Below are 15,619 nucleotides of genomic sequence, written 5' to 3'. Positions count from 1 at the left end.
GTAGCAATTTGTTTTGGATACAGAAAAGTGCTTATAAATAGGAAGGGGAAACCAGATTTGAAATATTTGAATAAGTACCTGATAACTATTTAAATTGATTCATTGCAGGGAAATAATAATCCCATTGGTAGTTTACAGAAAAGAAAAATCACAATGACTTTATTAGGAATCATAACAGACTGCATAAATTACAACTGACTCTGAATAAATATTTTTTACATCAGTGTATTTCAGGGCTACCTATTCTTCCTACTTGTTATACACATATATGTAGCTACAGATAAGACAATATTTATACAAATGAATCTAAAATAAATATTTGGTAAAGGAAACATAATCTTTGGCAGTAAATAAACACACTTTTTGAATGTAAATGCATAACATCCCTTTAAGGAAAATGCACCGCATTTCTTTCAATACAATTGTTATGAAAAAGCAAAACTTATTGGCTTTTTATTTACTACTATCTGCAACATTTTTATTCCATTAATAAAGAGATCTTGTTATTTACAATTTTAATGTTAATATTCTAGGTCAGAGGTATGAATCTAATTACTAAGTACTTTGAATAACATCAAAAACATATGCATGTTTCTATGAATATTAGTTTAGTAGAGATGTTTCTATTATATTAAATAAAACATTTATTTACAAAATTGCTTTAAATTAGTGCTACCAAATATGTTAATCCATTGAATACAGAAGAACAGAAAGATTACTAAACAGATGCATTTTTCATTTACACGTTGACTTTCATCTGACCAACAAAATTGGCTTTTTCCAAAACTGAGTAAACATAAGAATGGGAATGAAATTGTCCCCTAGGTTTGGGGGATTATATAAAAGTAATCAGTAGCATATAGGATTAAATAAAAGTATCTTTGAATACAAAAGTATAAGGAAAGAAATTGTTGCTAGTGTTTTTCAAGATTTTCCATGAGTAGTTTTAAGGAAAAAGCACGGAGCTTTTAAATTTGTGGATTTGAAATGACATTCATTTACTTGAGAATTAAGAAAAGTGATGGAAATTAAAAAAAAAATGAGGTTTGATTAATGTTAAGAGAAGTAATAGAATAGCTTTTATTTTTAAGCTTTTTATTTTATATTCAAGTATGTATGTGCATGCTTTGTTGCTCAGCTGTGTCCAATTCTTTGCAGCCTCATGGACTATAACCTGCCAGGCTCCTCTGTCTATGGAAATTTCCAGACAAGAATACTGGAGTGAGTTGCCATTTCCTAGTCCAGGGATCTTCCCAACCCAGGGAATGAACCTCATGTGTCCTGCACCTCAATTCTTTACCTTTGCACCACCTGAGTATGGCCAATGAACAAATACTGTTGTGATAGCTTCACGTGAACAGGAAAGGGATTCAGCCATGTGTATACATGTATCCATTCTCCCCCAAGGGCTTTCCAGGTGACACTGAATCTACCTGGGAAATGATAATGGTAAAGAATTCACCTGCCAAAGCAGGAGATGCAAGTTTGATCCCTGGGTCAGAAAGATCCTCTGGAGGTGGAAAATGATTACCCACTCCAGTATTCTCGCCTGAAAATTTTCGTGGACAAGAGGAGCCTGGTGGGCTACAGTCCATGGGGTCATAAAGAGTTGGACGTGACTGAGTACACACACACATTCTCCCCCAAATTTCCTTCTCGCACAGGCTGCCACCTAAACTCAGACTAGCTTTAAAGCATGTGGTCTGTGGATTACCTGTTGTGGAGTTTGCAATAAGATGAGGAGTTTGTGGAATAAGATAAATCATCTGTGCTATGTCCTTAAGTGAACTGTATATATATAAAGAGTCCAAAAGTCAGAACACAGTATCACAGGGCTGATACAGAGAAACAGGTGCCAGCTGAGCCTCACTCCTTTTGAAGATTCTAGGGGAGAATCTATTCCTTGTTTCTTTCAGCTTCAGGTGTCTGTGAGAATTCTTTACTTTGTGTCTGCAACACCCCTATTTCTGCCTCCCTGATCATATTGCCTTCTACTCTTTTATATGACATATTCTTTCACCTTCTTCTTATAAGAAGAACACTGGTAATTACATTTGGAGTGCACCAAATAATATCCAGCATAATCTCTTCATATCAAGATTCTTAACATCTGCTAAATCTTTGCCAAATAATGGAGCATTCACTGCTTCTATAGATTAGTATGTGGATGTTTTATACAGAGCTGTTACTCAGACTTCCATAACAACTGATCAACAGTTTAATGGTAAAGAAGTAAAAAACAAAACATTTGTTTGTCATTCATTAACTTGAAAAATTTGAAGAATACGGTGGTAGAGCACTTTTTGTATTTTTAGTGCATTTTGACCCTTAGTAGTATGCAGAGTTTAAAAAAATTAAATTTTGATAATAAATTTTATGAGAAATTCTCATTGTTGAGTTGAACTCTAACTGCTAAGTATGTTTTATCAGTTTTTATATCTTATATTGCCAAATGATAGCTTATATGTGAAAGATTTTTGCATTAATGTAATAATGCAAGATCATTAATTTTATACACACATGCATATATGGTATAAATTCATTATGCTTTAAAATGTATTCTGGCATTTTGAGAAAACATGAGGCATGACTGTGTTAAACTAAATTCAAGAGAGTATATTTAAAGAACTAATTGACTTTAATAGACAATTTATGAGTTGGCCAGCATCACATCTAGTAACTGAAGGGTTTTCTAAATGGTTATACAAAACAGGAGGCTTTAATAAGCAGAAGTATAAAGTGAGAGAGCTATTAGCAAAAGGAAAAGAAAAGATTATTTTTAGGACAGAAAATCTTCTTTTGCAGGAGAATAGAACAGCAGAACAGCATGGGTTTTATCATGCAGATAGCATCTTTTTTTCTCTGGAGTGGTATAGAAAGGGCGCATATGACACATAACCTCTTTGGTACTGACCAGAAAATTCCACATGGTTGAGTAAGATTATGTTTCTGGAGAAGATCAAAACTGCAGTTATATTCAATATTAAGTCTAAGTTTGGTAGGCCTGTGATTTTCTTAACAATTCCCCTCCTTTTGATCAAAATTTTTGGCCTGAGCGGTATAACCAAAATTTAAGGTCTTAGCTTCACTCTCAGTTACAGCTCTGCTGCTGCAGCTGCTGCTAAGTTGCTTCAGTCGTGTCCGACTCTGTGTGACCCCATAGACGACAGCCCACAGCCTCCTCTGTCCCTGGGATTCTCCAGGCAAGAATACTGGAGTGGATTGCCATTTCCTTCTCCAACACATGCGTGCACGCTAAGTCCGCTTCAGTCGCATCCGACTAGTTACAGCTCTATAGCTTGTTAATCCTTAGGATGACATGATATTTTTGCTTAATCCCTATGACATTCAAAAGTCATGGTTCCAGGTTCAAAACCCATAAATCTGTGATTCTCTTTGCTTCTTTTCTGATGTTCCAGTCTTAGGGAGATTGTTTGTCTGGGGTGAGCCACTGCAAACATCTATTTAAAACTTCTGAGATGATACAATGTGCCAAGGGAATTATTATGATTGTAGTAAACAGAGTAATTCCCAATATTTGGAGTACACTTTGAAGTTATGGTCTCCAAGACCCAAGCCAATCAAAGAAAGACCCTGTTGAAGGAGTCATCTTTTTAAGCCAAGTGGCTGGCTTGCTTAATGATTTTACTTAACTAAGTTTCAACTTCCCCACAAATGTCAATCTAAGCACAGCAGCTGGTGTAGGCCACATAACAAATACCTTCTTATTCAGCTAAAAGATAATCCAGAACTCTCCTATATTCAAGAACAACTTTGGCCAGGCAGTTTAAGGATCTTTGTTGGGAAGCTAATGTTTTAGCAATTTGTATTCACTCCTAAAAAAGGAATAGATTTAATCACAGGGATTACTGTGTCTACCCCTTCAATTAAGGAGTTAAACAGATCTTTAGCACATATGGGAACAGAATCTCCTACCTGAAATACAGTGTCATCCTAAATGCTTTTCAAAGATGGATGCTGTTCGTGAGATTTCTTAGAGAATGAGGGCAAACGTGATGTAGATAATTATAGATAGGTCTGAACCTATGACAAGTACAGCAATCTGAAAAGGTAGCCCCCTTTGCAATGGTCTGAGAGATACAGATGATGGTGGTGTCTTTCTAGATTTCTAGATCAATGAGAAAACAAATACACAAACAAAAAAGGGAGGGATATGTATTTAGCTAAGGCAGTAAGTCTTGATCCAGCATCTTGGGCAGAAGCAGTTTACCTGGCTGTCAGCTACTTCTCTTTCTTGTCAGGTTGAGGTCTTCACATTTGTACAGAACCAGGTATCACGTAGATTCCTCCTTAGCTGTGAGATGTATATCCAAGGCTCAATACCTTCTAGCTTCGCAACAGTGTCAGCGGTCAGTAGCACTTGGTAAGATCCCTTTAGAGTAGCACTTGGAAGGCTGTCTTCATTCTTAGTGATTCCCAAATCAGAAGGGTAGGGGAAAATTGGAAATACTAGTTTGGTGAGTCATTTGAGGAAACTGGAAGAATTATTGATCCAGTTCCAGTTTGCAAGTGTATAACAAAACCTCAAAGACAATTAACAGGGCTAGAATCTGAAGCCTACAGAGGTAAAAATGTAATTTTTCTCTTTACAATTACCCCCCATGTTTTACTAAAGATAATCACAGTAAAACTAATATGTTTATATTAAACTTGACCTGAATATTTATATTCTTACATGCAGCAAGAATAGTAATTGAGTATAAATTCTTTTTAAAGAATTTGCCAGATTTGCTTTGCCAGAACCTTGTAGGCAAGTTCCCAGGTTTATTTTTTCCAAGCAGTTTCTTAAAGCTGCCTGATCATATCTCAGCCCGTGCACATCTCTTTCAGATATGACATTCCTGTTCAAAACCTTGGTAGTATAGCCAATTCTATTTATGCCCTGTTACAATGAGAACAGATTATTACTGAGCTTATGCAGATGAATATACTGTCATGAAAATAAGAATATTGAGAGTTTCTGAATTCTGAAAGAATCAAGTGTAGATAAAAAATAAATAGTCTACCTTTGTTGACAAAGGTGTACTTTACCAAATTACTGTAAGTCATAGATAGCTTAAGTGAAAAAGTCTTTAAGTCTAGGGGAAAAAAAGAACATCCTTCTCAGTTCATATAGTCCCATGTAATTGATACTTGTTCTATTTGAATCCATTTTTTTCCATTGGTTGTCTCAATTTTGCCTGATGCTTGAGGGTTAAAGGAGCAGTGGTAATTCCAAGAAGTTTGTAAGATTTTCACAAAGACTTGTATGAGTAGCCCAGTGAAGTGGGTGTCTCAATCACTGGAGATTGTTGATGGTATTCCTGAAGTGGAAAATACATATTCTAAATGTCTTTGCCACTATGAAAGCATCAGAACAGTGGAAAGAAAAGACTTCTACCCTTCCAGAAAAAAAAAAAACATAGATACAATAAGATGTCCACACTAAATGGAAGTTGAATGATTTCCAACTGCAGATGTTCAAAGAGTCCAGAGAGAGGAGATCTGAGGCCTCTAGAAAGAAAGGTAGTTTTTGTTTGTCTTTGTTTTTAATACACTATGGCCAATGAAGAAATGCAAAAAAAAAACACACAAAAACTGAAAACAGTTGTCTTGGATGTCTCAAAGCCCCAGTTCTTCATTTAATGTGTGGCTATTGTTTACCAACATCAAATTATTTGATTCAGAATCAGACTTTCTCAATGTTGCAAGGACACCAAGATGGCAAACATCTGGCAGTAAGGGTTTTGTTGGTTTTTTGTTTGTTTGTTTGTTTGTTTGTTTTTTGCAGAAGTAGAATTAACGTCATGTGCATGTGTCACAATTCTTCTCAATTCTGTTGCTACTGCTTTTGCATGCAAGTCAGCCAGGGTGCTTTCTGATACTCGGGTTTAGTCCTTTTAGTATGAGCATCAATTTTGATGGCTGCAGCTGCAGAAGGAAAGAGAATAAAGTCAGAAAATCATTTAACTTTTTGTCCATTTCTAATTGGGGTCCCAGAGGATGATGTAAACATTTAAAAATAATAACTAGAATTACAGGTGATAACATTGTACTAAAACATATCATATTTCTAGGAATTCTACACAATTTTTAGAATATTTATATATTGATACAAACACATGGTAAATAAGGCTTAGTATTATCATACTTTGTCTTATTTGACAATGCTTTCTATGTAATCTAACATCTTATATAACCCTAATTAATTTAACAAATAAAATCTTACCTCTGAAAGAAACCTCAGAGGTATCCTACAGATTATCACGCATCCCCCTTGAGGAGGAACTAGGTCTCTGTTTTATTGCTGAACTATTGTCATTGTCTTTCTTGTTTAACTGCTTTTCCTTTGTTTCTGCACTGCTTCACTTCTCAAATCAGTAACTGACTGTGCCTGCTCTTTGGGACTCAGGGAAGGCCTGGGAGACTAAACCTTTTTCTATAAACAAGAAACGAGGAACTTGAAGGGGCTTTTGTACCTAGAAGGGTCCCTCAGGATCCACCAGCTTGGTTTCAGTATCAGGTATACATGAGAGAGACCCAGGAGAACTGAATAACTTCCCAAAATGGATAAAACCCTCACTTGTAATGTCATCTTCAGCTAAAGAAAAATAGAATATCAGGGATAACGTTTTTGTGTCTTCAAAGGGAAGAAAGGTAATTCACATGGACATGAAGTGTTTGACGAATGTTTGTTGGACTAGACAGAGACAATTGGACACAGAAAGGGATTTTAGCAGATTTTGCTAGATTCCTTCCTGTCTTCCGCATCTAGTTCATATTTTGGGTATTTGCGGTGACAGCATCCTTCCTGGAACAGGTCCTCTAACCTACCTTCTTTAGGGTACCTAAGGAGAAAGGCCTAAGATTTTTCTTGAGTCTTTAGTGCCTGAAAAATAATCAGCTTAAATTAATCTGCAAATGTAATGGAATATCCGTTTGAGACTCAAATAGTTAAGTCTCATACATAATTACCCAGCTAAGATATCTCAGAGTTGAAATTGAAATCCAGGTCTGACTGCCACAAAAGACCATATTTCTGATTTAACATCATCCATTAAGATTCACTCACAGGCAATTTATCACTGTTTTAATTCGAAGACAGCTTAACTAGCAATGTGTTTCAGTTTCCATATATTCCTTGGCTATATTTTCTCCTCTTCAGGAACAATTTACTAAACAGAGAGGAAAATTAGATATATATTCATTTAATCTAACAGATAATAAAGGAAAAAGTATGGTAAATTCATTTTTTAATTCCAGACCTAGGTTATAGATTTTTCTTATAATAGTTTAATAGAATAATCTGATCTTAGTTTTCATTTTAGATATTCTGTGTTATTAATCTCAGAGGCAAACCTGGGATAAGATTCCTAATGTAAGACAATAAACATTTTCAAAATGTCACAATCTGGGCCTGACATCATAACTGCTATTTTACCTCTTGTAGGCAATCTGTTATAATGCTTTAGTTTAAAAAAACACGTTATTACTTTTATCAAGTCCCGTTAAGTGTTGTCAATGACTTCTGCTATTATGACTTTTAACTCCATGAATGAAATGCATCTTTTAGGATTTTGTCCCTAAATTTCAAAATTAAATACATACTTCAGTAGTCTCTAACAGTTTAAAAATGTTAAAGATTGTGTAATGTAAATGTACTTTTTAATGTAGATAGAGAATAATAATCTTTCTTAAAAAATATAATATTAATAGTCTTTGTCAAAGATTTCTTTCTTTATTTTCCCCTTACTAAGTATAAGAAATCAAAGCTTATGGTTCCTTATATCCATGTAGGGATAAAAAACAACTTAAGCCCTTAAAGAAATTATACCCTCCAAAATGCATTTTGAACAGCTTATTAAAGGCAGAAAAAGGAGAAATAAAGTGGCAAATAAAATCTCTACCATTACAGAGTAAAGGAGATTTTATTAGCAAGAGGAGTATGACTGGTTCTGGTTCCAAATATTCTTATCTAAAAAGAAATTTCTTCCAGCTCCAAGGAAAAAAATGAATCAGAAATACACAATGATACATGTTGAAATGATGAATAAATGAAGTATAAAGACCAAAAAAATAGGAACACCTTTTAATACAAAATGTATTTGGACTTGCTGAAAGAAAAAACATATGGATATTAAAATACACCAATTTCTGCACCCAAACTTATAGCCCTCTGATTTAGCAAACTATGTTTTATTACCTGCATTCTTTTATAAAGTTGATAAGATGTTTTCTCCTTCCAGAAACTCTATTTTCCAGGCAGGCCTAAATTTGAGAGCTTTACCTGAAGATGTATTACTCATCTGTCATTAAACTGCCGTCACCACAATGATGTATAGTTCCAATACATCATCAGATTGCCATCACCCCTGTGATGTATTACTTACGCTGCAATAGCTGTCAGGAACAGGTGGTGGGAACTCAGCAACTTTTAATATATTCTTTTGAAAAAGATTATAAACATTTCTTTCCATGAAAAACTTCATGGTGAATAATGTTTGATTCAAAATCGAGTTTTATCTATACACTCTAGAGCATAATGCATCTCTTCTTAATTTTGGATATCCATAATTAGAACTGAAAATTGATAATACTAAAGTTTGTGAGGCTGCATATAAAAAAATATTTAAACCAATAAGTTTTGTTTCATTTAAAAAGCATTGCAAAATATGAGAATGTGCTATTCTCACTTTGAGGGAAATTACTATTTAATAGTAAAGGCATTTCCCAAACTGTGGTGCAACTGCTCTTTCTGCTTAGAAATTTTAAAAAGAATTGTCAAAATACTTTATAATCTAACTAACTTTCAAAATATTGTACCTGGGAGTATAAGATATCCCTTTATTTATAACTTCATAGATTATTTGGACCATAAACAGTTTAATTACTGAATTTTTCTTCAGCAGACTTGCTTCATATTATCTGCAATTGTTTTCAGAAGACAAAATATTTTCTGTTGTATTCAATAAGCTTGTAATTTCAAGTAAAACATAAACTGGCTCAAGTCAAGAGAGGGTTTCTAGAATTGGAATATCAGTATCATATCCTGCTTCTGCTGCTGCTGGTAAGTCGCTTCAGTCGTGTCCGACTCTGTGCGAGCCCATAGATGGCAGCCCACCAGGCTCTGCCATCTCTGGGATTCTTCAGGCAAGAACACTGGAGTGGACTGCCATTTCCTTCTCCAAATCATATCCTAGGATTTCCTAATTCCCTAGGGAGTTACTTCCTGTTTCATGTGCATCTGTATATTCCCTTCTTCATTTGGTAAGAAAAACCAGTTGTCCTCTATTACTCCCCTAAGTAATATCATCTCTGATGTTATGTACCTTTACACTTATAATTCAGGTGATCATTATTTTCTATTTCTCAGCAGCTTCTTGAGTCAGAATTTTAGGGGAAGAAGCTTTGATTTATTTACTTCGGTTGAGTATCCAGTCTAATAAAATCAAATTCAAGTGTGCTGAGATATTCATTGATAAGTAGGTGGTATGAATGAGAAAGGGTGTTCACTAAAAAGAAAAGTCTACTATAAATCTAAATATCCACATAAACTGAGATTTTTTTTTTCTAAATTTTCAGAATATCCAGAATAAAGTATCACAGCTCTGAAGACATTTTCAGAAAATACTTTACAAAATTATTTTAAGTGTTGCAGCTTTATTCAGATAAATAAAAAGCCTCTGAAGATTTATAATTAGTTATAGTAAGGATTCACCAATTTCTTGGATACATTTTTGAAAAATAACATTTTTTCCCCAAATCTATAGATTATGCCAGAAAGAACCTTTTGTTCATCCATGCATTCCTAACACAGTACCTGTCATAGGCTGAGTATTGAATACACATCTAATAAATGGAGGAGCAAATGGTGGAACGATGTCTGTTTAAAATTGATATCACTGCATGATAAAATTAGCATTGCATTCTAAATGTAGGAACTGATATTGGCATAGCAACAACCTTTTTGAAAATTCACTCAACAGCTGCCTTAATTGAATAAGACAATGAACATCTGAATTTAACATTCACCATATAAAATGTCACACTCTAAAGCAGACACACACACACATACACACACACATAATTTATGTCAAACAATAGTACAGTGAGATCTGACTTTTGGGATTAGGAAAAATATACTCATTTTTTTCACTCAAATGTAAGTAACATTTCTCCAGGAGAAAGATTTAACCTTAAACAAATGTTCCTTTGATTTGTGACAGCTAGTTTCACCCAAGATAATTGTGTAGTAGGTAAAGGAAGTTAAATTTAATATTGAATAATGTACATTTTTACTTCCACAGCAAAACTAACTTTGGCATATTTGGGAAAACTAAAGTCAACGAAGGTTTTATACTTGGGATAAATTACAATGTAATGTAAGACTTGAAGACCAATTATATTTATCATAGCTGACCACTAGAAATCATAGGAAAGGATATAGTTAGGTAATGGTTTGGGCACAGATACTGAAATTGTTACATGAAGTTAAAGCTAGGCCATGTTATTTCAACACATACTTTTATTCCTGCTTTTTATAACCGGACAAATATAAAAATGCTAAAAAGTTGTAATTTGAACATGATTTTACTTCTGTTCATTTTTACACATTTCTTAGTGAATATGGACATGACAGAAAGTATCTTTAAACTCATTTCATGTCTGAATTAGAAACATCAAAATGTTGATACTTTAAATTTGTAAAATAATGCAATAAGTAAGTAATAATGATATTTCTATATTTACCAATCAGAAATAGTTAAATGTGCACAGTTAAAAAAAGGTTTCGATAAGGCATTCTATTCAGACTTTCAAGAAATCATATGAAATGTATTCATGTTATATTGGAATAGGTTATGTTGCTTAGATACAAGAACATCTATGTGGATTAGAAACAAATTCACCAACTGAACCAAACTATTAAACATTTGGGTAGCTTTTACTTCAACTTTTTGAACATTTTAATACATATTTCCAGACTAGCAGGAATAGAGTCAGATGGGACCTTCTTAGACACACGAATTCTTGGGCTCATAATGAATTTTAAACTCTGGGGGCAGGTACAATAATCTAGAAGCTTTTGACAGGATTCTGATTCTAGAGTTTTGGTATCACAGGTTAACAGAATTCAGAGTCAATGAGGCCTTAGGTTTGTTGAATGACACATTGAGGAACAAGTGTAGGTCTTACACTTAGTAACAAAAACAGCAACAACAATTTAAAAAATGTGTATTTGTAGAATTGGTGACTGCAGCCATGAAATTAAAAGATGCTTACTCCTTGGAAGGAAAGTTATGACCAACCTAGATAGCATATTCAAAAGCAGAGACATTAGTTTGCCAACAAAGATTCGTCTAGTCAAGGCTATGGTTTTTCCTGTGGTCATGTATGGACGTGAGAGTTGGACTGTGAAGAAGGCTGAGTACCGAAGAATTGATGCTTTTGAACTGTGTTGTTGGAGAAGACTCTTGAGAGTCCCTTGGACTGCGAGGAGATCCAACCAGTCCATTCTGAAGGAGATCAGCCCTGGGTGTTCTTTGGAAGGACTGATGCTAAAGCTGAAACTCCAGTACTTTGGCTACCTCATGTGAAGAGTTGACTCATTGGAAAAGACTCTGATGCTGGGAGGGACTGGGGGCAGGAGGAGAAGGGGATGACAGAGGATGAGATGGCTGGATGGCATCACTGACTCGATGGACATGAGTCTGAGTGAACTCCGGGAGTTGGTGATGGACAAGGAGGCCTGGCGTGCTGCGATTCATGGGGTCGCAAAGAGTCGGACACGAATGAATGACTGATCTGATCTGATCTGATCTGATGCCAATGAGACTTAGAAGCAAATATGGAAAACAATGCTCAGGCAATACTAAGGAGTTTAAGATCATTGTATAACAATTGAAATAACAGTTGTGATAAGACTTATGATGAAGGACCTAGGGCTTTTCATTTGAATGGAGTGATAAAGTACCAAACTCAGAACAAAATGCTCTCCTGATAAGGCTGGGCATTTTTTTTTTCTTAATTTTACTGAAATATTTTAGATAAGTTAGTCTTCTTGCTGACCAGACTATAAATATTCTACAGATGAATATAAAGTTTCTGGAAAAAATCTATAACTGATGTTTTAATGGCTTATATTTATAGTATAGATAAATTCTAAATTTACCTGTGAACTCATAATGTTCAAGTGACCATGAATAGAAGCAATTTAGTAAGATATTCTTGCATCAGAATACAGAAATGCTAATATCAATAGATATTCTAATAGCTAGAAAAAACTTTTTGATAGTCTAGTTTTTGATTCATAAATATAAAGCAGAGAGCTGATTTCTTCCACTTGGAAAGTTATTTCTCTGTATATTTTTTATATTAACTAACCACATATCAATGGAGGTTAGTTCATATTTATGCTGCCTATAATATAAAATAAAATAATTGGATTTCCTCATTCTTTTGGATTCAGGTATTTATTCCTTTCCATAATGGAGTAAATAGAATAATGTGTTTCACATGAAAAGATGCTCAACATCACTCATTATCAGAGAAATGCAAATAAAAACCACTATGAGGTACCATTTCACACCAGTCAGAATGGCTGCGATCCAAAAGTCTACAAGTAATAAATGCTGGAGAGGGTGTCGAGAAAAGGGAACCCTCTTACACTGTTGGTGGGAATGCAAACTAGTACAGCCACTATGGAGAACAGTGTGGAGATTCCCTAAAAAACTGGAAATAGAACTGCCTTATGATCCAGCAATCCCACTGCTGGGCATACACACTGAGGAAACCAGAAGGGAAAGAGACACGTGTACCCCAATGTTCATCGCAGCACTGTTTATAATAGCCAGGACATGTAAGCAACCTAGATGTCCATCAGCAGATGAATGGATAAGAAAGCAGTGGTACATATACACAATGGAGTATTACTCAGCCATTAAAAATAATACATTGAATCAGTTCTAATGAGGTGGATGAAACTGGAGCCTATTATACAGAGTGAAGTAAGCCAGAAAGAAAAACACCAATACAGTATACTAATGCATATATATGGAATTTAGAAAGATGGTAACAATAACCCTGTGTACGAGACAGCAAAAGAGACACTGATGTATAGAACAGTCTTATGGACTCTGTGGGAGAGGGAGAGGGTGGGAAGATTTGGGAGAATGGCATTGAAACATGTAAAATATCATGTATGAAACGAGTTGCCAGTCCAGGTTCGATGCACGATACTGGATGCTTGGGGCTGGTGCACTGGGACGACCCAGAGGGATGGAATGGGGAGGGAGGAGGGAGGAGGGTTCAGGATGGGGAACACATGTATACCTGTGGCGGATTCATTTTGATATTAGGCAAAACTAATACAATTATGTAAAGTTTAAAAATAAAATAAAATTTTAAAAAAAGTGAATAAAATAATTAGGTTCCTTGTACATTGGGAAAAGTAAATCTTCCATATTGCTACCAAAATAAATAAATAAATAAATAAATAAATAAATATCACTTTGTACAGTTTGTAAACAGAAAGCTCAAGCAAATTGAGCTGGGAGACTAGAAGGGCAAGCCCTCACACGCTGAGCCAAAACAGCACAACAGGAAGACAATTCCCCTTCTTTTCTGGTTGAACTCATCCAGTGAAAAGCCATGGACTCTCTATTTGCTATAGCCCTCCCAACTTTATTTCCCCTCCACAAATGTGTCCTTCATTTGGCATGTGAGAACTTGCACATGGCTTCTCATGTTTGCAGACCCCAAGCTGCAATTCTCTGCTGATCCCCAATAAATCATCTTTTCTGGAGAAATATCTTACAGTCTATTTGTTTGAGTTCAGCATATGGTGGCCTGTACAGAGAGCAGAGAATACTCATTAAGTCTCCAGAGTTGGTGAGTAAGGGTCTGATGCTCATAATAGACCCCACTGTCATTCACTAATTTTTTGTCAATCTTGGGGGTTAAGGTTCTTCTTTCTCCTGGATCTGAGCTCATAGACTTTTTGCATTTGAACCTCTCCAGGCTTCATTTCCCTGGTGGCTCAGATGAGAAAGAATATGCCTGCAATGTGGAAGACCCATGTTCGATCCCTGGACTGGAGAGATCCCCTGGAGAAGGGAATGGCTATCCAATCCAGTATTCTTACCTGGAGAATCCCATGGACAGAAGAGCCCGGCCGTCTACAGTCCCTGGGGTCACAAAAAGTTGGAAGACAGAACGCATGCAGGCTTTCTTTGGGATCTGTTTAAAACTTTTATCTTTCTGGTTAAGGCCTTATTTTGTATATAAGTTCTCATTTGGTGATGTGGTCCAATCTTGAGGTCAAACTGTTTCAACTGAAGCTGTCTGGAAGTGCCTTTGGTCCAATAACTCTTGAAGGGACTGCTTTAAATGAAACTGTGTTGTTACAGACTTTGACCTAATCCTTTGAAGGGTGCATTCTCAGAAAAATGGCTGAAAATGCCTTCAACCTTTCTCCTCTAGGACCAAGCTGTTTTTTGTTTTGTTTTGTTTTTTTAACTTTCTGGTACTCAGGTTTGCAACCTGTTTGAACAGAGCTGTTTGTGCTGAAAATTGTTTCATCTATTAGAAAATGGTGCTTTCCTCTAGAGAAAAACCTCTGAGAAATGAGATTGCAATATTCTAAATATATTTAGCATGTCCCTCTACAGAGTGTCTGATCAGTTTAATATTTAAAAACCACCATCCTTCCTCATAGGTATTTGTAACTAACCAATCTGACCAAAAGCAATTTAGACTATCAATGGCCATCATGAGGAACTTTTGAAATCCCCCAATTTAATTTCCTTTTCAACTGGATTACAATAGCTCAAAAATTTCCAAAACTGAGTGAAGTGCTTATTTCAATTGATATTTTGAGGAGTCTAAGATTGTCTTTCTGTAAAACATGAATTTAAAATTCACTGAGACAAACAAGCTAAGAACAAGAAAGTCTTCAAGCTCACCCCACCATTATAAAACAGCCCCTGCCTCAAAGTACTGAAACAGTCAAAGTTGTGAGGATCTCTAATGAACTAAAGAGGTTTCTCAGAAACAATACTCTTTTATTTACGCTCTTTGAGAGATACACACTCTTGGCTCCTTAATTCCTCTGCCCCAACCACTTAATTTGCTAAGACTTCTTATAGCAGTGTTTTGATAGAAATACTTACTCCCAAATAAAGCAAAAAAGTTCTAGAATTTGATGGTAGTCATCCAAGTCACCAACCAGGTGAATTAAATGACTTTTGATGCCCTTTATTGTTCCATCAATGACAGTACTAAAGCTGATTCTGAAAACACTAATTCTTTGTCCATATTGAGTCAGCTATCACATTTCTCATGGGCAAAATCTCCAACAGATATTGGCAAAATTCATAGTGCAACTCCCTTCAAGATTCAAATAGGTCCACTAAGACCTCACCCTAGAATGAACTGATATCCTCTAAGTATTACATTTTGAATATCCTTCAAAGTATAAATCTCTTAATAAAATATTACAAGGCTCAAGGCTTCATTTTCGCTTACACTAACCCCCATAATACTATCCTTTAGCCAGGAGAAAACCAGAGTCAAAGGAGGAGGTTTGTCCAGGATTTCCAAGCAATAAATAACAATATCTCTC

This window comes from Bubalus kerabau, chromosome 18 (genome assembly GCF_029407905.1).
Source record: "Bubalus kerabau isolate K-KA32 ecotype Philippines breed swamp buffalo chromosome 18, PCC_UOA_SB_1v2, whole genome shotgun sequence".
Classification (NCBI taxonomy): domain Eukaryota; kingdom Metazoa; phylum Chordata; class Mammalia; order Artiodactyla; family Bovidae; genus Bubalus; species Bubalus kerabau.
The sequence above is the reverse complement of the archived record's forward strand: the minus strand, read 5'-3'. Positions refer to the sequence as shown.